Source organism: Ipomoea nil, unplaced genomic scaffold, assembly GCF_001879475.1.
Source record: "Ipomoea nil cultivar Tokyo-kokei standard unplaced genomic scaffold, Asagao_1.1 scaffold1673, whole genome shotgun sequence".
Taxonomy (NCBI): domain Eukaryota; kingdom Viridiplantae; phylum Streptophyta; class Magnoliopsida; order Solanales; family Convolvulaceae; genus Ipomoea; species Ipomoea nil.
Genome location: NW_017618101.1, coordinates 149,943 through 174,350, shown reverse-complemented (window position 1 = coordinate 174,350; position 24,408 = coordinate 149,943). Strand labels below are relative to the sequence as shown.

Below are 24,408 nucleotides of genomic sequence, written 5' to 3'. Positions count from 1 at the left end.
CACAAAAAGGGTCGGAAAAGGTGGTATTTTTTTAATTTTCCGTCAAAAGATTGGGCTGGACGAAAAAATATTGAAATATTTTCGCCATTCGAATTTTTTAAATTGATATTCGTTGTTCCGACCACATTCAGTAGTCGGAAATACCTTTACAGTACACATATATATAGGCTAGCTAATTTATTCTCCGCTCTCTTTCTTTCTTTCTTTTTTTTTTTAAAAAGACACCGCTCTCTTTTTTTTTTTTTTGAAGACACCGCTCTCTTCTTCTTATTCCACTCAAGTCTCTCACAGCAAATCTATTGTATTCATAGAAGCCGTCGCTTTAGCTGCTTCTTCCCGCCTCCCCCACCAATAGCAGATCTTCGTCTCCTTCGTCTCTGTAAGCATTGAAAATTTAAATAATATTATCGGACCGTGGTGGATATTTAATTACTAAATTAATTACTTTAATTAGGCTAATTGAACTAATATTTATTTAATTGGGTTTATTAAATGGCCCATTGAATAATTAATTAGTTTAATTACTTAATTAAATGTAATTGGATATTGGATTGTTCGGCCCGAAATGGTGAAATATTTAATCGAGTTGGACCAGGCTGCTTGGATGAATGGGGTTGCCTAATTAGCGGGCTTGACTTGGTCTTGGCCCACTAAAATTATATGTGGATTATATAATTTTGAGGAATTTGAATATTTGATATTATTTGGAAATTTAATGAAATCATGAACCTGGACACAATGGTGTCCCGGTACATTCCTTAATTTAATTAAAGTAATTAAATTAAATGAGGAATTAAGAGTTGGTTGGAGATTTTCCCTCACACTCACCACTATAAATAGTGGTTTCATTTTCAAGAATTAGAGCTCTGGAAATCTGCATATCGAAGCTCTGCCGAAATCTCTCCAGGATATCGTCTGGAACACGCCCGCAGTTGTACTGCGTATACCGCGCTGAGGAACACGCCACTTGAACACCGGAAGCCCTTCTTTGAAGATCAAGCTGCATATTAGCCCTTCATTGAAGAACAAGCTACATAACTCCGGAGGTCCTTCAGCAAGGAACTACTTCCAGTTCGGCATACTCCCGAACTCGGCATACTTCCAGTTCGGCATACTCCCGAACTCGGCATACTTCCAGTTCGGCATACTCCCTAACTTGGCATACTTCCAGTTCAATATACTTCGAACTAGGCACACTTCCAATTCAGCATATTCCGGATTCGGCATACTTCCAACAAAGAACTACTTCAAGTTCAGCATACTCTGAACTCGGCACACTTCCAATTTGGCATATTCCGAATTCGGCACACTTCCAATAGGCATACTGCTAGTAGAGAATCAGAGGACTTCTCATATATAGATGAGAGGGACAGCTCTGCCTCTCATCTCTCTACTACTACTATATCTCAACCTGCGCATCAAATGGCATCGAACAATCCCATGTTCAGGAGGACCTATGCCCAAGCTACCAAGTCCAAGTCTACGCCTGTAGCTAGCCCTGGCACAACCCAGAAAACGCAAGGTCCGCTGACAAGGAACCGCGCAAAGGATTTGGGGGTCCAAGTGCCTGAACCTCAGTCCATGGCACGACGTGTGGTTCGAAGACTCGACAAGGCCCCTGCTGCCTCAAAGGCAATAGCTTTTGCTGGAAATCCACCCTCTCCCAAGGGAGCTACCGATGATGGTAGTCCAACTTCTATGCAAGGGAATGCTAGTAGTGGGAGCACTTCCCCCGTAACTCCGCCACATCCATTATAGAAGGCTGCACCTGAGTGGTCGCATGTCTACAACGTCATGCCGGCCATGGCGACAAACACAGAGTCTGTGGAGGAGTAATTAGCTAGAATTGCTAAGTCTCTGGAAGGAATGGCTGTCACTCTCCAAAATCAAGAGAAACGGCTTAACACCCTCGATAATAGGGTAGGAAGAAACATGGAGGAGCAAGGAAGCCGTGCTCCAGGAAAGCAACCTGAAGGGCATGAAGAGGTTGGTCAGCAATCACCACCACCTCATGTTAGCCATGTGGTAAGAGAAGCTGCTTCCCACTTACCTGCAACTGAGAAAACTATTCCAGTTACCGAAGGCATGATACCGGTGGATCAGTTGAAGGACTACATAATGGGGGCCATCAAAGGCAAGTTGGATGAAGGCCAACCTTCATATTCCTATGCTAAGCCCTACACACAAAGAATTGAGGAATTGAAAATGCCTACGGCTATCAACCTCCTAAGTTCCAGCAATTCGATGGCAAGGGAAATCCCCGACAGCACATTGCCCACTTTGTGGAAACATGCAATGATGCAGGGACTTATGGCGATCTGTTGGTAAAGCAGTTTGTCCGTTCATTAAAGGGAACTGCGTTTGATTGGTACACTGACCTTGCGCCCGGCTGCATTGATAGCTGGCATGATATGGAACGTGAGTTCTTAACCCGTTTCTATAGCACAAGGAGAACGGTTAGCTTCTTGGAACTCACCACTACTCACCAATGGAAGGGTGAACGCGTCGGTGCCTACATCGAAAGGTGGAGGGAACTATGCCTGAATTGCAAAGAAAGAATATCCCAAAGTTCTGTAATTGAGATGCGCATCCAAGGAATGCACTTTGAACTCTCCTATATCCTACAAGGGATTAAGCCAAAGTCCTTTGAGGAGTTATCCAGTCGTGCTCACGACATGGAGTTGAGCATCGAAGCCAGCGGAGGGCTCAACATATTGAACTTGCCTAGCTCCTCCAATGCACCTGGAAAACAAGAAGTTAAAAAGTGGAACAAACATTTTCCAAAGCAGGAAAAGAAAGAAGTGATGAATGTGAATGTAACACCCCGTGTTACGGCCTTCAATCCCGGATTAATTATTAAATTAATCCCATTAATAATAATTAAATATGATTTAATTCAGTTAGGTTACCGTCCACCATGAACCGTGGACCCTTGCCTAAATTAGAGTCCTAAGCCTATTAGGAATAAAGAAAGTAAACCCTTTACTATTCAGATTCTAATTAAGAATCCTAGACCTAGTTATCTATTAGGAATAAAGGAAGTAGGCCTTTTACTATTCAGACTACGATTAGGATTCCCTTTAATTAATTAATATGGTCCACTATGGACCATGGACCCTTATCCCTAAACCCAATCCTTAGTTCCAAAAGGAATAGAATTAGCAAGCCTATAATATTAGTTCCTAACCAGGACTCCTAAATATATAAATAGGGGACTTAAGAGGCACCTAGAACCCCCCACCACAATAAACGTTCCACCACCCCAAAGTGCTCCAAGAATCCCCTTAGAAGAAATCAAGAAAGCAAGAAAGCTTAAAGAAAGACCCTTCATAGCCAAGGAATTAATTAAGGCTAAGAGGTAACCCATGTCTCAACAAAACCTATTTTCATAGCTATGATGCCCCCTTAGGGTTTCCCCATATTATTGTGTATTAATGGTTTGTGATGATTATTATTGATGATTGATATGATGATCCCATGAGGGATCTTGATAATCTTGATATTGGGAGATTCTTTATGATTATATGGAGTTCTTGATGATTATGTGTTGTTCTTGATAATTGTGTGATGTTCTTGATGTTTATGTGTTATTCTTACCGAATCTTGCAATTAGAAGACGAACCGTATTCTTGTTGATATAAAAGTGATTAGAACCCTAGGTTGTATCGTATGATCTTATTCTTGGATTATCGGGTGGGGGAAATCGCATGTTTGGGTGTTGATTATATTTAGAAAAGCATGATAGGTTATGTGCCGTTCGTTTCTTGTATTTGATTCGTTAATTGTCTACGTGTTGTTGTTAATTGCGTTGTAAAGTGTCTAAGCATGGTTTCGGGTTCCACATCGGTTCCCGGGGTGAAAAGTGTTGAAAAGAGTCAGTGGGGGGTAGGTGGGGGTAGGGGACCCGCCACCTACCCGCGGCATTCACGGGCAGTTCCGGCAGCGGGCAGCCGACGGGCGGGCAGCTGCCCGCCGGGCACCCGCTGCCCGGTACAGTGTTACCGGCGGGCAGCCGGCGGGTGGACCCCCACCCACCGGCTCCCCGCTGGAATTTCCCCCCCCTCGGGACCCCGGCTTCCCCGTTTGATGTTTCCCCGATCCCTGTGGTGTACCAACGGACCCCGTTTGTCGTGCCTATGTCTAGTTTGATATTTCGGGTACCGTTCGTAGGTTTATGAGTCTATTATATTGCATGCTAGTTGAATTGGTATCCCGTTGACCTAGGTGGAAGAAGTATGACCCCCTTAGGACTATTCTTAGTACGTGATGAATCACGCATAAGGTTGTTATACGCTTTATCCCCCTTCCCAATGTGTAATGTGGGTTGCATGTGCTTGCTATGTGTTATGTGTGCGTGTTACCCCAATTCGGTTGCGATCGGATTGGTTATCCTGAGCTGCGGTTCAGAAGCCGGCTATGGTCAGATGGGAATTCCTGGCTGTAGTCGGATGACGGTATCCTAGGCTGCGGTCCAGAAGCTGGTTGTAGTCAGATGGGAATTCCTGGCTGCAATCAGGTGACATCTTTCCTGAGCTGCGGTTCAGAGGCTGGCTGTAGTCAGATGGGAATTCCTGGCTATAGTCAGATGACATACTCTCTTGGGCTGCGGTCCACTGTTTGGTTGTGATCAAACATTCTGATGAGCTGCGGTTCATCGGTCGGTTGCGATCGGCCTCCCCGTGTTGCGATACGGGGCATGGTGCTGTGGGGCCGTGTCAGAGCTATATGCGCTGACCCGCATGTATGGGCATGCGAGTGGTCCTGTGGCGCCAACAACGTGCGTTATGTGTTGTGATATGGACGAGTTGTGATTATGAGTGTCTTGGGGGATGTGACTATGGGATTTATATTGGGGATTGTTCATGTTGGGTTATGATCATTGTTTATGCTCTGCCTTACCTGCCTTATCTGTTGTGAACTGCACATGCTCGTTATAACTGTTGCTTGTGTCTGACCTTATCTGTCGAGTCATTCCCGGTTTTAAAGCTAGATTCGTAGGATATATTCTCATGCTCAAAACGGTTTTCGTATATCTATATATATCTCTATATGTATTGTATTTCAACGCGTTGGAGTGGGTTACCAGCATCTCTCGCTGAACAGATATATTTGGCTTTCAGGCACAGAAGAATAAGTCACTGGAGAGCGCTAGTACTCGGAACGTAGAAGTAGTTGGTCCCCTTTCGGCCTGCGTGCCATATTATGCATTTAAATTATTGAGGATATTAGTTAGTTAGCCTGTGCACCTGGGTTCTCCAGCTCAGGTGTGGCATAGCACCCCGTACACTTGTATTATGTTTTGGGATTTAATGAGATAATACCTTTATTTTATAAGTTTTAAATGTCTTGAAAATCTGGGGTGTTACAGTTGGTATCAGAGCTTAAGTTTGACCCTAGGATAAGACTCTTAAGACCGAACTCTAGGACACTAGGCTTGAACTCTAGGTACTTAGGAACATAGGATCCAGGAATCTTAGGACGCGCAGTGAGATTGTGAAACCTACACATAACCTCCCCTCACTTCATCCCTCTCTAACTTAAAGGAACCTCCCCCTACGCTTACCACACCAGGTAAGGGTGCGAATAGATAAGTTTACTTCCACAACTGGGTAACGTACACTTACCCGATAAATCGCCTTGCCCTAACTCCCGTCAAAAGACTTGACAAGGACCCTGACCAAAGAAAAGGAAGATTTGGATGACTACTAAGAAGAGGCGTTACAGTCAGGACTGCTAAAAGGGACGGACTGCAATACGCACCAACCCAGGGTAACCACGGTAACCCCCGAGTCAGACAAATGACATGCACCTTCCGACAAGTTGCCTTATCTCGGCAAACCCAGGTTGCGGCTACAACAAACAGGAAGGAGAACTAGGACACCTATTAAAGTAGCGAAGGAACGACACCATTAGTCGAATCCTTGGGTGCAAGGTAAGTATATCGCGACACCTTGCGACCCCACCACCCCAATTTAAAATATCATCCGCCCTGAAACCCCAGCATCTTGATACCCCTATTTGTTGAAAACTCCCACTCCGAATCCTTAATTACCTTAAGAGCAAATTCGCAACCGTCATGACCTTGCTCACCCTTTGTTACGCTTAACCCAAACCCTCGGAAACCCTAAATTGTTATTGCCCTTACTCTAAGTTCATATCCCCACTCCGTTTGGAAACCCTGTTAAAAACCGTAGAGCAGCATAAGGCCCTTACCCTACCCAGGGGCGTGAAGAACCGACATTCATTGATTCAATATTAAAATAAGTTGTTAGATAGGAATCAGCGAAGTAGGTGGAGGTTACGATTACGTATCACCCCACCCTTGCACGAAAACCGTGAAGGCTTCACGAGAAACCATAGCCTGTACGTACGCCACCAAAGAACGCCATGCGTTGACAAGAGCGGGCAAAACAAATACGTTCAATGTGTCAGGGGCCCTCGCTACAGAAAACATCGTCAAATAGGTGCAACAGGCCGAACCTCGAGGAGGACATAAATCCTTGCTAAGAATTTCATCCACCAACGAAGGGATGAAACCCAAATAGAACAAGAAAGACTAACCCGAAACCCCCTTACCCTTAAGAACCCTCGGCAAGGATTAGGAGTCAAGACCTAGGGGTTTGACCCACTAAACCGACTGGGTCCAGACTTCTGGACATCCGAGGGGAACGTGCACGGAAACCATCACGAGAATTCTCCTGGAAGCCATAGAAACGAAGGGGACTTCGACACGGGAAGAGAAGATCAAACGAAAATCTTAGAATCAAACAAAGCCAAGGAAAAGGGATCACCAGTTCGACTGCATGCCACAACCAAGCCCCAAACAGGCATAATCACTCGAAGCCAAGAGTCCTTAGCCCATTTCCCTCCCCTTGCCAATCAAGTACCATTTCGTTAAAGAATCCGTCCTATCACTTCAAACCTCGCTCTTGATCCCTCATTACAGACAAACCCATACAAGGTGGCAACCTTCCTTCCTGTATTACGACCTTGAGACATCGACCCTATCCGCCCCTCGACTTTGAAACCTAGCCCTTGCACTTCTTACACCCCTTTAAACCCAGACCAAGAAAACATAGATATATATATGTATGTATATCTACCTCTAGAACTCGTGCTTAAGGATCAATGAACATTGTACGATGGGTCATCCTATGTATCCAAGTCCCTTTTATTGTGCACAAGGGCATGGGACTTGTCAGGACATGAATCTGTGCATTTTTGGGGTCTTTCCCGAAGGAATTGACTATTCCTAGTCACTTTCCCGCGGGTCCCCAACGGGTCCTTGACGGGACCTTGGCGGGTCCTTGGTAGGAGCTTGGCAGGCGGACGACCGCCCACCTCGCGCCCACTGGTACAATGTGCTGATTTCTTAACCCCTCATTTTATTGATTTGTGGTGCACTTGTGTGCCTCGATTGAGGAATGTGAGTCTTGGGTAAGGAACCATGGACCCCCCAAACATAGTGTCCTACGTAAATGACCTTGACGCACGAGACACCATCGGGAAATCACAATCAATTACATTGCACGAGTAATTGAAATCGGATCCTACGATACAACCGACTAGGGATGTTTGGCGTAAAGGATTGCGCAAACCAAGGAGGCGAGTTGGGAACTCGTACTAAGAACCCACGAAAACCTTAAAAGTCAAAATGCTACGGAGGGACCGGGACTCCTCCAAACCATGGACATCGTTCGAGCAAATCAGAGGACTCCTTACAAGTTGTATGGAATCAAGAACTACGTAGCCCATGGTGCTAAGCAAAAGGGTGAAGAACACATTCGCGCCAAGACTTCAAGGGTCATTAAGGACCCACAAGGAAATGAGGTGACTCGTAAAGTCGCCGAGTCATCCCACAACGAGATTTGGTAACCGACTGCACTTTAAAAGAAAAAGGACACGCAAGGACACCTTCATCATTAAAAATAACACAAACAAGGCACAACAATGCCGAACCTCTGGTAAGACATGAAGTCTTACTAAGAATTTCATCCACTAAAGAGGAGATGAAATTCAATAAGAAGAGAAATTCAACCCAAAGTCCATCGACTCCCAATAGACTTTGAGAAGAATTTGGGAAGTACGCCCTAAGAGATTGGCTTGGTTGACCCAACTCGGTCAAGACCTTGGGCGCATTAAAGAAGTAAGTGTTGAATCACCACGGGAAATTCCCTCAAGAAAGAAGAGAAGGATGAAACCTTAGCCTGGGAAGCAAGGTCTAAACAAGGATCTTAAAGTCAAGCAAGCACCAACACCAAGGAAGGAGGATCATCAGCTCGTTGGCACATCATGATCAAAGCATCTAACCAGATTATTCACTTGGGATCGAGAAACCTTAACCCATCCTAGCCGAATTCCTTTTCCTCCCTCGGAAAATCGGCCCCTTCCTTATTTCAAAACCCTTTCTACCCTTCAGACCCCATTCTCAATCCCATGTTTTAACGATTCCATACAAGTGGCAACCTCACAACCTAAGTTGCAACCTCGAAAACTTGATCCTAATTCCTGAATTCACCGTGTCCTCAAGTTTGAAACCCACTCTCTTAGCCCTGTAAAACCTAATCGCTCCCAAAAACCCAACACACATAGGCATTCAAGTATACAATTTCCCCGTGGAATACCTTCTCTATAGGACCACGGTTCTTCTCTTGACTCGTTAACCCTGCAATGATTTCCAAGCTTCGGGGACGAAGCTTCTCGTAAGGGGGGGAGAGTGTAACACCCCGTGTTACGGCCTTCAATCCCGGATTAATTATTAAATTAATCCCATTAATAATAATTAAATATGATTTAATTCGGTTAGGTTTCCGTCCACCATGAACCGTGGACCCTTGCCTAAATTAGAGTCCTAAGCCTATTAGGAATAAAGAAAGTAAACCCTTTACTATTCAGATTCTAATTAGGAATCCTAGACCTAGTTATCTATTAGGAATAAAGGAAGTAGGCCTTTTACTATTCAGACTACGATTAGGATTCCCTTTAATTAATTAATATGGTCCACTATGGACCATGGACCCTTATCCCTAAACCCAATCCTTAGTTCCAAAAGGAATAGAATTAGCAAGCCTATAATATTAGTTCCTAACCAGGACTCCTAAATATATAAATAGGGGACTTAAGAGGCACCTAGAACCCCCCACCACAATAAACGTTCCACCACCCCAAAGTGCTCCAAGAATCCCCTTAGAAGAAATCAAGAAAGCAAGAAAGCTTAAAGAAAGACCCTTCATAGCCAAGGAATTAATTAAGGCTAAGAGGTAACCCATGTCTCAACAAAACCTATTTTCATAGCTATGATTCCCCCTTAGGGTTTCCCCATATTATTGTTGTATTAATGGTTTGTGATGATTATTATTGATGATTGATATGATGATCCCATGAGGGATCTTGATAATCTTGATATTGGGAGATTCTTGATGATTATATGGAGTTCTTGATGATTATGTGTTGTTCTTGATAATTGTGTGATGTTCTTGATGTTTATGTGTTATTCTTACCGAATCTTGCAATTAGAAGACGAACCGTATTCTTGTTGATATAAAAGTGATTAGAACCCTAGGTTGTATCGTATGATCTTATTCTTGGATTATCGGGTGGGGGAAATCGCATGTTTGGGTGTTGATTATATTTAGAAAAGCATGATAGGTTATGTGCCGTTCGTTTCTTGTATTTGATTCGTTATGTCTACAACGTCATGCCGGCAATGGCGACAAACACAGAGTCTGTGGAGGAGCAATTAGCTAGAATTGCTAAGTCTCTGGAAGGAATGGCTGTCACTCTCCAAAATCAAGAGAAACGGCTTAACACCCTCGATAATAGGGTAGGAAGAAACATGGAGGAGCAAGGAAGCCGTGCTCCAGGAAAGCAACCTGAAGGGCATGAAGAGGTTGGTCAGCAATCACCACCACCTCATGTTAGCCATGTGGTAGGAGAAGCTGCTTCCCACTTACCTGCAACTGAGAAAACTATTCCAGTTACCGAAGGCATGATACCGGTGCATCAGTTGAAGGACTACATAATGGGGGCCATCAATGGCAAGTTGGATGAAGGCCAACCTTCATATTCCTATGCTAAGCCCTACACACAAAGAATTGAGGAATTGAAAATGCCTACGGCTATCAACCTCCTAAGTTCCAGCAATTCGATGGCAAGGGAAATCCCCGACAGCACATTGCCCACTTTGTGGAAACATGCAATGATGCAGGGACTTATGGCGATCTGTTGGTAAAGCAGTTTGTCCGTTCATTAAAGGGAACTGCGTTTGATTGGTACACTGACCTTGCGCCCGGCTGCATTGATAGCTGGCATGATATGGAACGTGAGTTCTTAACCCGTTTCTATAGCACCAGGAGAACGGTTAGCTTCTTGGAACTCACAACTACTCACCAATGGAAGGGTGAACGCGTCGGTGCCTAAATCGAAAGGTGGAGGGAACTATGCCTGAATTGCAAAGAAAGAATATCCCAAAGTTCTGTAATTGAGATGCGCATCCAAGGAATGCACTTTGAACTCTCCTATATCCTACAAGGGATTAAGCCAAAGTCCTTTGAGGAGTTATCCAGTCGTGCTCACGACATGGAGTTGAGCATCGAAGCCAGCGGAGGGCTCAACATATTGTACTTGCCTAGCTCCTCCAATGCACCTGGAAAACAAGAAGTTAAAAAGTGGAACAAACCTTTTCCAAAGCAGGAAAAGAAAGAAGTGATGAATGTGAATGTAACACCCCGTGTTACGGCCTTCAATCCCGGATTAATTATTAAATTAATCCCATTAATAATAATTAAATATGATTTAATTCGGTTAGGTTTCCGTCCACCATGAACCGTGGACCCTTGCCTAAATTAGAGTCCTAAGCCTATTAGGAATAAAGAAAGTAAACCCTTTACTATTCAGATTCTAATTAAGAATCCTAGACCTAGTTATCTATTAGGAATAAAGGAAGTAGGCCTTTTACTATTCAGACTACGATTAGGATTCCCTTTAATTAATTAATATGGTCCACTATGGACCATGGACCCTTATCCCTAAACCCAATCCTTAGTTCCAAAAGGAATAGAATTAGCAAGCCTATAATATTAGTTCCTAACCAGGACTCCTAAATATATAAATAGGGGACTTAAGAGGCACCTAGAACCCCCCACCACAATAAACGTTCCACCACCCCAAAGTGCTCCAAGAATCCCCTTAGAAGAAATCAAGAAAGCAAGAAAGCTTAAAGAAAGACCCTTCATAGCCAAGGAATTAATTAAGGCTAAGAGGTAACCCATGTCTCAACAAAACCTATTTTCATAGCTATGATTCCCCCTTAGGGTTTCCCCATATTATTGTTGTATTAATGGTTTGTGATGATTATTATTGATGATTGATATGATGATCCCATGAGGGATCTTGATAATCTTGATATTGGGAGATTCTTGATGATTATATGGAGTTCTTGATGATTATGTGTTGTTCTTGATAATTGTGTGATGTTCTTGATGTTTATGTGTTATTCTTACCGAATCTTGCAATTAGAAGACGAACCGTATTCTTGTTGATATAAAAGTGATTAGAACCCTAGGTTGTATCGTATGGAGAGCGCAGAAGAATAAGTCACTGGAGAGCGCTAGTACTCGGAACGTAGAAGTAGTTGGTCCCCTTTCGGCCTGCGTGCCATATTATGCATTTACATTATTGAGGATATTAGTTAGTTAGCCTGTGCACCTGGGTTCTCCAGCTCAGGTGTGGCATAGCACCCCGTACACTTGTATTATGTTTTGGGATTTAATGAGATAATATCTTTATTTTATAAGTTTTAAATGTCTTGAAAATCTGGGGTGTTACAGTGAAGGCTACTCCTATGACAGTCTTCACTAAGGCAACTGAAAGGCCTAGGTCAAGATCATTTTCTGGCCCGTCAAGGGGTGGTAGAAGGCCGACAATTGAAGGAAGGCAGGAGAAGACTTATCATTTCATGGATTCCGATGTATCTCCTATGTTTGATGAGCTACTCAAACTCAGACTCATTGAGTTGTCTGAAATGAAACGTCCTGATGAAGCTACAAGGGTGGATGACCCATATTACTACAAGTACCACCGTCTTCTTGGTCATCCGATTGAGAAATGCTTTATCTTCAAAGACAAAGTAATGACACTGGCCAGGGATGGAAAAATTGAGCTCGCTGATGCTAACGCGAGCTCGAATCAAATCTCAATTACACTCGGACGGTTCTCTCCGCTGTGTACTGAAAAGGAAGATGGGAAACAACGGAAGCGTCCACTCCCCTTCATTGTTAAGCACGCTGTCGGTCAAAGTTCAGAACCACGGCAGAACGATAACACATCCGAAGGAAAATGGGTGATTGTCACTCATAGAAAAAAGAAAGTTGAGCCTGTGAAGCATCAAAAGCACATAGTGAAAAGTTGGCTTGAGAAAACCTCAAAAAATACTCATGCCCGCAAATCAAAGACGAAGGGCCATGTCAAACAGCCACGTGCACCAGTTCCTTTGGCTCAATATATGCCAAAGGGATTTGATCTTCAAGGGGCAGGCACTTCTAGCTCCTGCTTAAATACAAATGACAAGCCAGAAGATGGAGGTGAATGTTCATCTCCTAAACATATCGAGGATGAGGAAGTGCTAATGCATAAGGCTACTTCCTATTCCACAGAAATTACCTTCAAGGATGAAGACTTGTTACTTGGAGGCACGCCACACAATCGCCCATTATTTGTTGAAGGCTACACCCGTGGGCAAAAACTCAAAATAATTATGGTTGATCAAGTGTTAGGAATAATATGTAATAGTTTTGATGAGCCAAATTTGTATTTTTTAGAACCCCCTATTTTATTTTGAGTCTAGTTGTCTATTAGCCTAAGTCCCAAGTCAAGCCATAAAAGTCTACGAATTCTTAGCAAAATATACTTATCCAGAATGTTACTATTTGAGATTTATTTACCTTGGAAAACTCCAAAGGTTGAAGCGGTGAAGTGGATAAGGAACAAGGTGATTAAAGTCAGAGGTCATGGGTTTGAGACTCAATTTCTACATTTTTAAGTAAGAGATAAAGAAGGGGGCGACTAAGGAGCTGATGGGGACGACCAAGGGGCAGACTCGGATTATTCTACGAATTAATGTGAAATTCTACTAAAGCCATTCTAGGAATAAAGATTAAATCCAGAAATATTAACCAATAAGTTAATATGGCGTAGTAGTACAAGCTTGGAAGACAAATCTGATTGGGCTCGTGATCAAATCCCATTGGAAGCACATTTTATAAGTATGACACTTGTTGGGTGCATGCTACAATGTGGACACATGTCATACTAAATTGACTACAAGTTTGGAAGCTTGTGGACATGATAAGAAAGATGCACGTGAATTCTTCTACACATCTTCTTTCTCATTTAAATATCTTGCTATGCATCTCAAATCATTTCAGAAGAAGAAATGGACGAAGATATAATTTTTACACAAGCAAGAATCAACAGAAAATCTTTTGGAAGATTTCATCATTTTGAATCCGTCAAGATAAGGTAATTATTTTTCGGAGAAGATTCAGCTGATGAGCCGATATATATGACTTTTGAAGATTTGTCAGGTGAGGATTTTCAAACTCACCGTGGAAGCCCATCTCTTGCATTAAATCACCGCAATGCAAGTTGGCAATAAGTGTAGCTGATCAAGATGAATGATCAAGATTAATTGAAGCTACAATGGTAATATAGCTTCTTCAGCTATATATACCAAGATGACTTGAAGACATGAAGCAGGGCAGAGAAGGCAACGCAATACACAAAGAGAAAAATTCGAAATATCTAGTTTGAGCTTACACGAGAGATTCTTCAAGTCATTAGAAGAGAAATTTGTTTTCTCTTAAACTTACCTCTACTGTGTGTAGAAGAGGGTTGAGTGTAGCTTTGTGCAAGACACTACCCTGTTGAGTGTAGCTTTGTGCGAGACACTCGTGAGTGTAGCTTTGTGCGAGACACTCGTGGTTGCTGAGTGTAGCTGTGTGCAAGACGCTCGGTGGTGCAAAGTGTAGCTGGGTGCAAGACACTTAGTTGGTGTAGGAGTATAGCTTTGTGCGAGATACTCGGGAGTATAGCTTTGTGCGAAATACTCGGGATTGAGTGTAGATTTGTGCAAAATACTCGGGAAGTGCCTGTGTGCACTTGATTCACTATTTGTATCTGGGTGAACGAGATAGTGAATTTCCTCCTTGGAGTGAAAGGAGAAGAGTGGACTAGGAAGATTACACCACCTCTGAACCACTATAAATTGCCTCTCTCATTTACATACTGCCTTTATTTATTATTGCATGCATACTAACCCATTTACTATTCGTCTTATTCATTATTGTTTGGGTTATGTGACTTTACAAGTGCATGCAGACACAATTCCTTTTGGATTCACTCATTGATTCACACGTGATATCACACACACATTGAGTGCACCATCTCTTTAAATATTTTGTTGTCTTGCATGTTGAATATTTGACTGACCCATTTTATATACTGTTCGAATTTATTCATCTGGGTCTAGTAGATTTCACATTTGCATGTGGGCATAAATTAGCATACTTATTATTTGAGCCTTTGCAAGCATATCCATAATATTGCATGTGATATATCTCTTTGATCTTACGTAACACTTGGTTGTTTTAATTATTCCGCTGCGCATCTAAGTTTCATATCTTGTTACTTAGAGTTGAAATTACCAAAGTGTTATTAATTGTGAAAAAGTTTAAAAAGTCTATTCACCGCCCCCCCCCCCCCCCCCCTCTAGACTTTTTACCACCCTATCGGGACCAACATCAAGGCTCAGCTGTCAACATCCTATCCCTCCAAGCTGTGAAGGACCTTGGTATATCTACAGATGAGCTTGCCCAAAGTCGTCTAATGATACAAGGCTTCAATCAGGGAGGGCAAAGAGCAATCGGCATCATCAGACTTGACTTAAGAATTGGGAGCCTAAGTTCAGGTGTCCTCTGCCATGTCATAGATGCGAGGACATCTTATAACTTGTTACTTGGAAGGCCGTGGATACATGAAAATGGGGTGGTACCCTCGTCTTGGCATCAATGCCTCATGTTTGAAAAGAACGGCGTAGTTGAAAAGGTTGTCGCCGATGAAAGCCCTTTCACAGAGGCTGAGTCTTACTTTGCGGATGCAAAGTTCTACATTAAAAGGAAAGTTATTGTTGAAGATATTGAGGAAAGCAATGACGATCCACCTTCCCAATCAAAGTCAAAGGGAAAACAAGTTTTAGAGGGAGATCAACACAACACAAAACTCATCTTCCCGCTTGCAAGGATTGATACACTCAAAACAAATGCAGCAAAATCATCCGAAGAGAAATGTGGTGATAAAGTGGGCCAAATATTCCCCGCCAAACGTACCGAGGGTTTCGACCCTAACGCTTATAAGCTTCTAGCCAAGGCTGGCTATAACCCCAACGAGCCACAGAAGTTGGGAAAGCTTATCCCAGAAGCCGGTGGTAAAGGCAAGGCAAGTCACCAAGAACCTCAAACGCGCAAAGGGTTGGGCTATGTTCCCCCTACACCAGTGCGAATTCTTATAAACAGAGCTGCAAGTAATTGTATCTCCGCGGAGGGAAGCGAGTATGACCCAAAGCTCACTCCTACCAATGATAATAGGCAAGACAAAAAGAAGTCAGTCTTCGACCGAATCGGTAAGGCGGACTCTCGACGCTCAGTCTTTGATAGACTGGGGTCAAGTCCTAAAGCCCTAAAGAGAAAGTCAATGCATGATCGACTTGGAGCTGTCCAAGTTATTAAAGACAGTGCCAATGTTCCTGCTGAAGTGGAACCTCCCAAAAGGCTTAGAAGCATGATTCCTTCTCGGATGAGACGAGAAACATATATTCATGTTTCATGCGGTGAAGTGTTGAAAGTCCAACCGAAGATCATTGTACACACTCGCGTACATAAAGAAGAAAATGAGGAAAGCGTAGGCTCAAGTGATGACGTACCACCAACTACTCAAGAAGAGGTGGCATCGTCGTTCCATATCACGTTATGTGATGAAACCCCGATTGAGGGAGAAGATGCGGAAGAGGCACCCCATGAGTTAGAAGAAGGGGTACGAGCCGTGGTGGACGAATTAAAAGAAGTTGATCTGGGAACGCCTGAAAATCCTCGTCCTATCTTCATTAGCGCACTCCTATCCAATGAAGATGAAGAAATCTATGTCACATTGCTGAAAGAATATATTGATGTCTTTGCATGGACATACAAGGAGATGCCAGGGTTAGACCCAAAGGTAGCTGTGCACCGCTTAGCAGTAAAGAAAGGGTGTCGCCCAGTCAAGCAAGCTCAACGACGCTTCCGCCCCGAGCTCATTCCCTCGATTGAAACAGAAGTTAATAAGCTTATTGAGGCTGGCTTCATTAGTGACGTTAAATATCCAACCTGGATATCCAGTATTGTGCCCGTGCGCAAGAAGAACGGCCAGATCCGCGTCTGCGTAGATTTTCGGGACCTCAATGTGGCATGCCCGAAAGATGACTTCCCGCTTCCTATCATGGAGTTAATGATAGATGCCGTGACTGGGCATGAGATCCTTTCATTCATGGATGGCTCCTCCGGTTACAATCAAATCCGCATGGCGCCGGAAGATGAAGACTTAACTGTATTCCGAACACCAAAAGGCATCTACTACTATAAAGTAATGCCCTTTGGTTTGAAAAACGCAGGTGCTACATACCAACTGGCTATGCAGACAATATTTGATGATATGCTCCATAAAATGGTCGAATGCTACGTAGACGACCTGGTTGTGAAGTCGAAATTGCGCACAAATCACTTGGTGCATTTAAGGCAAGTCTTCGACCGCCTACGAAAGTTTCAACTGAAATTGAACCCCCTGAAATGTGCTTTTGGGGTTGCTGCTAGAAAGTTCCTCGGGTTTACTGTTCGACACAGGGGCATCGAGATTGAACAAGCAAAGATTGACGCCATAATGAAGATGCCTTAGCCGAGAAACCTTCATGAGCTTAAAAGCTTACAAGGGAAGTTGGCTTACATCCGAAGGTTCATATCAAACCTAGCAGGAAGATGTCAACCTTTTAGTCGGTTGATGAAAAAGGGCATCCCGTTCATATGGGACGAGGCATGCAAGAGCGCATCTGAGAGTATCAAGTCATACTTGATGAAGCCGCCTGTGCTAACCGCTCCTTTCCATGGTCGCCCACTGATCCTTTATATCTCCGCCCAAGATTGTTCTATGGGCGCCTTGCTTGCTCAAGAAAATGACAAAGGGAAGGAGAATGCTCTCTACTATCTTAGTAGAATGATGACCCCGAACGAGTTAAAGTACTCCCCAATTGAAAAGCTATGTTTGGCACTTGTGTTCGCCATCAAAAAACTTAAGCACTACTTTGAGGCTCATACAATCCGGCTTGTTTCCAAAGCGAACCCGGTGAAGTATGTTATGGCGAAGGTCGTGCTCTCTGACCGCCTTGCAAGGTGGTACTTATTGTTCCAACAATTTGAAATCATCTATGTGCCGCAGAAGTCTGTCAAGGGGCAAGCCTTAGCCGATTTCTTAGCAGACCATCCAATACCTGCTGAATGGGAGTTGTCTGACGATTTGCCTGATGAAGATGTGCTTGTCATTGAAGTCCTACCCCCATGGAAAATGTACTTTGATGGAGCTTCGCATAGAGAAGGGGCAGGTGCTGGAGTTGTCTTCGTCACTCCAGAAGGCGAGGTGTTGCCATATTCATTCACCTTGACCGAGCAATGTTCAAACAACGTTGCTGAGTATCAAGCATTGATACTTGGGCTCGAAATAGAGGCTGACATGAAGCAACTAAGAATTAACATTTATGGAGATTCAAAGTTGATCATAAACCAAGTGTTGGGTCTATATGAAGTGAAAAAAGCGGAGTTAGTCCCATATAACAATTATGCAAAGATACTCATGCAATGGTTAGGGGACGTCACAATTGAACATGTACCGAGGAAAGAAAACAAGCAAGCTGACGCCTTAGCCGCATTGGCTTCAACTATTGCTCATCCTGCAGCCCGAATACAAGTATGTCAAAGGTGGGTGGTTCCACCAATCTTTAATGAAGACAGCTCAGTTGATGAAACTGTTGAACTCCCTACTGCCTCAGTGTATGATATAGGCAAAGACGACTGGAGGCAACCGTTAATTGACTACCTCACTGATGGAAAGTTAGCTGAAGATCCCCGTAAAAGGGTGGATATAAAGCGTCGAACTCCTCGCTTCATCTACTATAAAGAAACATTGTATCGTCGTTCCTTTGATGGAATATTTCTCCGATGTCTAGGGGAAGAGGAAGCTTTACAAGCTATGCAAGAAGCTCATTCTGGGGTTTGCGGTGCACATCAATCCGGTCCCAAGTTGCATTTCCACATTAAGCGAATGGGATGTTATTGGCCTACAATGGTAAAGGATTGCATAGACTATGCTCGAAGGTGCCAAGCTTGTCAATATCATGCAAACTTTATTCATCAGCCACCAGAACCTCTACACCCAACAGTTGCATCTTGGCCATTTGATGCTTGGGGACTTGATGTGGTTGGCCCAATTACGCCTAAGTCATCTGCAGGGCATGCATACATACTAGCTGCCACTGACTACTTTTCAAAATGGGCTGAAGCCGTGGCCTGAAGGAGGTGAAGAAAGAAAATGTTGCAGACTTTCTCCGTGTCCACATCGTCTATCGATTTGGTATCCCGCGATATATCTTAACAGATAACGGGAAACCCTTTGACAACAAGTTGATGGACAAGATTTGCAAGCTTTTTGACTTTAAGCAGCGAAACTCATCAGCTTACTATGCAGCTGCGAATGGGCTTGCTGAAGCTTTTAACAAGACCCTATGCAATTTATTGAAGAAAGTGGTCTCAAAATCAAAAAGAGACTGGCATGACAAAATGGAAGAAGCTTTGTGGGCGTATAGAACCACATATCGCACACCTACTCAAAGCACTCTATATTCGTTGGTGTATAGTGTGGAAGAGGTCTTACCTCTAGAGCGCCAAATACCTTCCTTTAGGTTGGCTATACAAGAGGGTCTTACTGATGATGAGAATGCTAAGCTACGCTTGGCTGAGTTAGAAGCCTTGGATGAAAAACATCTGCAAGCACAACAAAGCTTGGAGTGCTATCAAGCTCGTATGTCTAGAGCTTTTAACAAAAGGGTAAGGACCCGTTCCTTTCAAATTGGGGACAAAGTCCTAGCTGTTCGCAGGCCCATCATCGTCACGAGAAAAACCGTTCACAAGTTCACTTCAAGGTGGGATGGTCCCTACGTGATTTTAGAATTTTACACCGGTGGGGCTTACAAGCTGATTAGTGAAGATGGTTTGAAGATCGGTCCAATTAATGGAAGGTTCCTAAAGCTTTACCACCCTTAAACTTGGGGTGTCAACACAAGTCGTGGAAATATGATGAACGACTCATCCACAAAAAATGCAGCACGTGGTTAAACTGCTAACGCATCTCGCTTTGTCTATGGGTAGACCCAAATCATAGACGCTCCTGGCCCGCATGAGTCTAAACTGTGAACGGCTCTATTTTTCAAAAAAAAATCATTTGAACTACGTTTGACTTGATCTCCTTCATAGGAGTACGTAGGCAGCTTAGAATCAAATCATTATCGAAACTGCCTCATATCTTTCAAGACTCCTTTGATACATATTATATATATATATATATATATATATATATATATATATATATATGTATGTATACACGAGAAAATATTGATTATGCATGTGTATATATTATATATATTATATACATACATATATATACACAATACATGCAAATCAAGCACATGAATTATGAATCAAGTATATATGTGTTATATGTACCCACGCATTGCATGCAAATGGTTGGGCAAAACAAAAACATTAAATATATATACCTATGGACCACGCATATGTGATATATATATACATGCAAACAAGATGCATGTGTATATTATATTAAACATGGGCCGTGTTTTATATATTATATGTATATAAACATATATGTAATTTGCACAACACAAATAAAGTTAGTGCATCACATATATATTATTATATACATATATATACATTCACGCACAAACAGTGTATATATATTGTGTATGTACGCTGAAACACGCAAAGTGAAGAAGACAACCTACCAACTCAACTGACATTTGAAAAGCAAAAGTGAGAGCACATCGGTGATGCGCCAGTGTATTTAATCGTTCCTTCTTCAGTCAAAGCCAGATACTTCTTATTTTCCTTTCGAAGTAGAGGCGTGCCGCGTGCATCATATATCTATGTATATGGACAATCACAAAGAAGGTGTTGGTTTCTGATTTTCCAAGACCATGAGCAGCCACATGGTAGTCATCCCGTACGTAGCGAAGGTGCATATTCACCGGCGGTAGTGGTTGCATGCGGCGACCATACGGTGACGACATGCCGGGGCATGTGTCCGGTGACGTGCCAGAAGCTTTCTGTCACCAATGACAACGACCGGCGGTGTGAGTCTAAGCAACGATGCTTTTCCCTCCATGAGATGAGCCCAGTGCATTGGACCGATGGATAAGAGAACTGAGCTGGCCTCCCCTGGCGCAGGCCTACCACGCTTCGCGCCTGCGGCGTTTTCGCCATAGAAAACAAGCCTGGAAAACTCAATTCCCAAGTGTTTCTTCTTCGTTGGCAAAGACGACGGTGATGTGTGTCCGTAACGTGCCGGAGCACATGCCCGGAGAGTATGGCAGATATCCGATGCGATATTAGATCGCTGGCGTGATTCCGTTTCCTTCATTGCTAACTGCGATGAGAATGGAGGGGGGCCGGAGCAACGCCCTACGGTGACGACGGCGACGTGCCGGAGCACATGCCCGGTGAGTACTCGGCTGCTTTCCTCTCCGATGATAGAAGACGTGCCGGAGCAACGTCCTGAGGCAACATCCAGCAGTGGCCTTCCCCGATGATGGTGGCTGACAGTGAGAATCTGACAATGGTGAAAACAGCCCGAGAAAATTAATTCTCAAGTGCTTTCTGTCCAATGTCTCTCACGTGTCTTTTGTTGTTCTTTCCCAATCACAGTGGAGGGGGGCGTGAGTCCAAACAGTGGTGAAAAACATTCTGAAAAATTAATTTTCAAAAAGTTTCGGTCCAATGTTCGTGCAAATGGCGAGATCCCAAGCAGTTCCTAGTCCAATGTTTTGCAATTACGGTGCGAGAAGAGCCAAGCAATGGTGGAAAACAACTCGGGAAATCAATTCCCAAGAAGCTCCGCTCAAAGGCTGGTGACGGCGGAGAGCTCAAGAAGAAGCATAGCAGATGTCCGATGCGATACTAGATCGCCGGCGCGATTCCGTGTCCTTCATCGCCAAGTGCAATGAGAATGGAGAGGCACTGTCCGGTAGCAAGAGCAGATCCAAACAGTGGTGAAAACAGCCGGGAAATCAATTCCGGGAAGGTTTCGGTCCACTGTTGGTGAAGATGGCGAGCCAAGCAAAGGTAGAACCAAGCCCGAAAAAATTAATTTTCAGGTGTTTCTTGCCCAATGCCTCCGTTCTTGATTTTTTTGTCCTCCCTCTTGTGGTGAAAGCTGTATAAAAATCAAGAAGATAGTATACTGCACAAAAAAAATTAAAATTACCTTATGAAAGAGATTGCAGCTTGGATGAAGATTAATCGCAAACAGCTCTGAATTCCTTGGTTTGGAGAATTGTAATTGTTGGGGGCTATTTATAGTGCTGAAATTTGCTAGAGTTTGAGTATGTTTATGATTCTGTGGTTTTATCCCTATCAAGTTGTTGCATCAGTCCTTAGCAAATTCATATTTTGCGGCTAATTATGTGGTGGAGTAGGAGATGCAGTTACTTGGGATTGGCATGGAACGTCGGCTTCATTGAAAAAATTCACACATGCTGACTCCTCAAATTTCATATTTTAAGAAGTTGATTTTGGCCAAAATTAATATTAGAAGATTGGTCAAAAATGAGATGGGCTGTTGATTGCGAACGTACTTGGCAATGGTGAAATGGACCGTTAATGAAATGGTGGCTTCTGTTTGGCTAGCTTGTTTTAAAATCTTTGAGATGAATTATGCTAAATTTTCCTAAACAATTTTAAGGGATGCTATTCAATTTGGATGCTAAGAAATTGTTATGTGCGCAGTCAAGGTTTAAATGATGAGATTGTGAACGCACTCTGAGCTGCCATATGCAAATGTGTACACTTGGACTACTCCGGTTAATTTCGAGACTACCTTCCCTCTGCATTTAAGGCACGTCAAGCAAGTCTCGAAGGGGCAATTTGTAAGCATTGAAAATTTAAATAATATTATCGGACCGTGGTGGATATTTAATTACTAAATTAATTACTTTAATTAGGCTAATTGAACTAATATTTATTTAATTGGGTTTATTAAATGGCCCATTGAATAATTAATTAGTTTAATTACTTAATTAAATGTAATTGGATATTGGATTGTTCGGCCTGAAATGGTGAAATATTTAATCGAGTTGGACCAGGCTGCTTGGATGAATGGGGTTGCCTAATTAGCGGGCTTGACTTGGTCTTGGCCCACTAAAATTATATGTGGATTATATAATTTTGAGGAATTTGAATATTTGATATTATTTGGAAATTTAATGAAATCATGAACCTGGACACAATGGTGTCCCGGTACATTCCTTAATTTAATTAAAGAAATTAAATTAAATAAGGAATTAAGAGTTGGTTGGAGATTTTCCCTCACACTCACCACTATAAATAGTGGTTTCATTTTCAAGAATTAGAGCTCTGGAAATCTGCATATCGAAGCTCTGCCGAAATCTCTCCAGGATATCGTCTGGAACACGCCCACAGTTGTACTGCGTATACCGCGCTGAGGAACACGCCACTTGAACACCGGAAGCCCTTCTTTGAAGATCAAGCTGCATATTAGCCCTTCATTGAAGAACAAGCTACATAACTCCGGAGGCCCTTCAGCAAGGAACTACTTCCAGTTCGGCATACTCCCGAACTCGGCATACTTCCAGTTCGGCATACTCCCGAACTCGGCACACTTCCAGTTCGGCATACTCCCGAACTTGGAATACTTCCAGTTCAATATACTTTGAACTAGGCACACTTCCAATTCAGCATATTCCGGATTCGGCATACTTCCAACAAAGAACTACTTTAAGTTCAGCATACTCTGAACTCGGCACACTTCCAATTTGGCATATTCCAAATTCGGCACACTTCCAATAGGCATACTGCTAGTAGAGAATCAGAGGACTTCTCATATACAGAGATTGTACCCCTTCCTGTTTGATATATACTTGATACTTCATTGTAACCGATACTTTGAATTTTGAATATATACAATTCAAGTTTTTCGCATTTACAGTCTCCTTAGCAGCGCACACCTGGGTCTTTGCCGTCAAAGTCACTCATCGCCATCACTGTCGCTCGTCGCCATCACCATTTCTGCTGCGCTACAGGTTAGTTCTATAGGTCTATATTTTGATTACTCTAATCTTAAACCCTAATCCCTAAATTCCTAATTCCATTATCCCTAAATCATAATTTAAGCCCTAAATTCGTAAGATAAAGTCAGTGAATAGTGAATATCTGGCTCTTCATCACTAGATTCAATAGGATCAGTTGAGACATCCATATCATCACACTATATATGAAGTGAAATGACTTTTGGTTGTGCACTTAAATGCTTAGATATGTAATGTATTGGAACTTGCATATTAAGGTTTGGAGGTTTCGTTTTAGATCAAATAAGATGATTACAAGTTTGTTAGGGCTCATAATTGTTTTGCATTTATTTGATGTTGATTGTGGTTCACAATTGCTTTAATAAAAGCTTAAAGTGTAACCTAGTTAATCACTTAATCCTTAATCAAGCTTCTTGCTTTATCAGCTTGCCCTCCATAGTCCATACAGATAGTTGAGAATTAAATGTTATTCATTTTAAACTAAACAAGTCTTAAATGATGTTTTCATTATAATGATGGTGAAGAGGAGAAGAGATTCACTTGTCATTATCTTGTTAGATGGTTGCTGCCTGTGTAGTGTTTTATTGTTGTATTCCTTTTTATATTGTTGATTTTTTTATAGTGGTTTGCTTTGATTTCTAGTGTCTTGTAAGGCTTTCTTTCTCGGGCCACCATGGAATTCTAGAATGCTTGTTGAAGTACCAATGAAAGGCAAGCTTTTCTAATTTGACATCTGGTCAACGAGCTCTGGTTGCGAGTGCCGAGTAGCAGCATTTGGTCGACGAGCGACGAGTAGCATCGTCTAGTCATTTTAATCTGTTTGGCTATGAGCAAGAATCAGGTATGTTTTTTTCTAGCGTTTTAAGAAGAAGCAAGACAATTCATGAAAGGTTGGTTATTCTTTTACTCAATCTCTTCGTTCTCTAATTAGTTTAACAAAA

The 24,408-nt window shown here is 42.7% G+C and overlaps 1 long non-coding RNA gene across 1 annotated transcript; it reads left to right on the top strand.

Annotated features, from left to right (window-relative positions):
* Positions 1-316: 316 nt before the first annotated feature.
* Positions 317-24,304, top strand: LOC109191535. The gene is made up of 3 exons (XR_002055935.1): positions 317-364; positions 23,368-23,461; positions 24,090-24,304. It is a non-coding gene; the product is annotated as an uncharacterized LOC109191535 (long non-coding RNA).
* Positions 24,305-24,408: the final 104 nt, after the last annotated feature.